A 3,796-nucleotide genomic window follows, 5' to 3' on the forward strand; every position below is an offset into this window, starting at 1 on the left:
TATCATGTTTCCTTTTTTGATGATTAATCCGTTCCATTCCATTAACACTTATCTTTACTACACCATGACACTAGCAGACAAAATAATCATATATCATGCTTCAATGAGAGTATAGAATGGCAGATTTTAATGTTTGTCCTTGGTCATATATCGTTATGTCACGTATAATGATAAGGATATACCTGTTGTCTTTTCATCTATATTGTTAATGGAAATGGTATTTCCAGCTATATCATTTATCACGTCACTTCTAGAGCATGAAGCACGCCTATCAAACAGACATCAGTCATTAAATACTGTATTTGTGAATAAATAACTAGATTGAAAGTTAACGTATGTACACAGACTACTGGAATGTAGGGACATCCTGATCACCAGTGATAGATTAGCTACAGCCGTATTGTGTGCTTAAGATAAAACATCCGTGAGTGTCGTGTACTGGTATACTGTGATGTATAAAAAGGTCTGTGTCTACCTATATTGTAAACGTGTTTTTTTCACGGGGGGTTAATGTCGTGATTTCGATATGTAAGCTATTCGCGAGGGTGTTATTTTTGCGATCAATGCACCTTCGTTTTTAGTTCGAGTTAACGCAAATTGATATCAAAAATAGTACGCATGGGGATTTGTTTGCGGTCAAAGGGACCTTGCGAAATCAGCTTGAATCCCCCCCCCCCCCCCCCAAAAAAAAAAATGAAAATTCTTCAGTCTCGAATTTTATTTCCTTGTTTAAATCCCATAAATTAAAGATGCTGAAAGTTGATCGAAATATTAAGTATTGCCCGATACAAACGTTTACTTTGTGCGATCTACATTCAAAATTGTTTTGACTTACGAACCTCGCGCATTTTCGACGAGACAACCATTCCTCCAATAACTATATTTACAATAAATCGTATTATTTCATTCATTTTGCCTGTTTGTGTTAAAATGTTATGGAATGAATCAGTTGATAAAGAAAATCAAACTGAGGCAGACATTTGTTTGTAAACATTCACACGTGGTTTGCAGAAAGAAGTCAGTCTATGGGTGCGAACTGGATCAAGTTATACAACCAAGTTATTGAGAAATGAACGGACAGATTTATATATGAAATGTACAATTGGGCTTCAACTAGCGTAAACAATTGTCGCCTTTCTCTTCGTAATAGAACATGAATATATAATCCGTCTCGTGTCGTTATATAGGAATCCTGTTTGTTTTAGTCATCCTTTTATCTAGACGTTCTTATTTTGTATCTTTTTCAAAATAATGTCTTTCCTTAATGCTGCATAACAACGTATCAAATATCAGCGTTTTCCAAAGGATACAACCATTAGCATTAAATTACGTTTTCATTTTTATTCTGCACAAATAAATACACACTATTAGATGGCGAACACATTGGTTTGTGATGTAATCAAAGAAATAAGAGACGTATACATCTTATCGGCTATCTGGGCTCCGATGTGTGTACCCAATCTGTAATAAGATTAATCTCACCCCTGCGACCTTGAAATTAGGTCAAGGTTTGCTCATTTAAAAAGCTTCGTAGACCTTCATCAATGATACTTGCGCACTATCATGAATCTAGTCCTCTTGGTTAGTGAGAAGACATTCATTTAAACCATTTGACATTGAAAGGTCATCCATGTGGACAAACATTCTCGAACATCTTCGTAGCATACTACCGGCCAAATATCATGACCCTTGACCTCAGGGCCATTGAGAAGATGTCGCTTAAAGATTTTAATTCATTTGAACCCAGTAAGTGTGAAACTGAATCAATGTCATTTATTTAAATAACGTTGTAGCCCTTTATCTCACCGTAATAATTGGCCAATGCCATAATCGTGTGTCTTTTGTTTTTTTAGAAGAAATCATTTAAAGTTTTGGTCTGGTGAAACACAGGTAACAAACTCGCCTTTCACCAAGGACGTGAAAAGGTATGAGGTCACTTGACCGACCACGTTGATTTTCTCACAGTACACCGTATTCTTCCGACACCCTCGCGCACTTCCATCCGGGCCAACAAGAGTGATTAATATTTATTACATTTTTACCAGTGAAATATCAAAACTTATTCATTCTATAAAAGTGATATTTTTCACAGGGCCTGGGCTAATAAGCAAGTGAATAAAGATACAGACAGATCGTATTACTGTCGTAAGGGTAACTGACTGGGCACTACATGCTCATTCTAAAGAATGACAGATAAAATGAACAAAACCATTGACTTATAACATAATATAAATACATTTACACAACATAAAATATATATTCAATTCAATAAGAAACACACTGTGATATACGACACTAGTCTGTACTGCCGAGGACAACAGACCGTTGACGATATCAACAACCTAATATGTAACGAAATTGCTCCTTTCCCCGACTAAGAATTTACAAACAGGCGAGTACCTATGGCTCTAGCCGCAGCCCTGCCTACATAATTGCCAATTAATGTATTAACAAGTTGCTGTCCTTCCAAAAAAGGAGAGTAATACCTGGGCGCGCGAATGGTGTTATTTGTTGTGAAAACAAAAGCCAATTTTCAAGCAATATAGTTTTATTATAGAAAATAAACAAATTACACATTGTATAATATTGGTAACAATAAATGTTACATTGTCAGTCTATATTGACTATATTGATGCTTATTTGATGAGTGTGAAACACACATGATAAAAATATGTGAATTTCTCAATTGTTTGGCACAACAGAGGGAAAATCAGCCATATTGATGCTATGGAGACACACAAAATAATTATAGTTTTCATCATTTTGGATATGAAATTGCACACAAAAACATGCCCAATTTTCTTTAACACAACTTTAACTGTGTAAGACCAGGTGGTACATCTGACAATGTAACAGAACTAGTAAGGGTTAGGGTTAGTGGTTCAATATGATTAACTAATACTTCTACACAATCTAAGATACATGTTTTGTTCTATCAGATATATATGTATGATTAGTCGTCATTATTATAAGTTGATTACTTGTCAATATAACGTATATGATTGTATAAATGAAATTATATATATATGATTGTAAACATAGAAAGTATTTAACATTTTTATGTTTTTATGAAATGAAAAATATTAACGGATTGTAAATGATGACCTGAAACAACCTTGAAAACAACACAACTACATTGACATGACTTTCTACTGTACTCTTTTGCAAATGATGCTTCTTAGTGTGTTGTTTTGGATGACACATTGCACATTTAATGCAACACAAAAGGCATTTCAATCACACCTCCCCAACACAGTCATATGATAAAACCTATTAGCGATGGAATGTTTTGTGTCACGCCAAAAAACAATGCGGCTTCACTGCCTTCACTACCGCAGCAGCAAACACAATATAGGTCACCTGGCTGATTATAACTAGCCTAATATACGTTTTGGGTGTGGACCACTACCAGTCTACTTTGTTTTTTTCTGCAACCAGATTAAGAAAGCATATGCCTACCAATGTATTGTATTTTTTACACAACCATGCGTAAATTATACTGTCATCTACAATAATACAGAGTCTGAGAGCGGCAACGATGCGCCCACACAAATTATACTGTTCTGACCATCTACAAGCCTAACTAGACCTACTAGGTTACGTATCAGCAAAACCTGCACACACTGTTCACTAAATCAACTGCCTTAACACCTAAAATAAATGAAAGGAAGTAGTGATACACACACATGCGCTGTAGTATATCTGATAGCGACTAACTTTTAGGTTACATGCGTTAACTGTTTCCGATGCTGACGTCACTCCACGGAAAAGCTGACAAGTTGCTTTCTTAAAAAAA

The sequence above is a fragment of the Pecten maximus genome, chromosome 19, assembly GCF_902652985.1.
Source record: "Pecten maximus chromosome 19, xPecMax1.1, whole genome shotgun sequence".
NCBI lineage: Eukaryota > Metazoa > Mollusca > Bivalvia > Pectinida > Pectinidae > Pecten > Pecten maximus.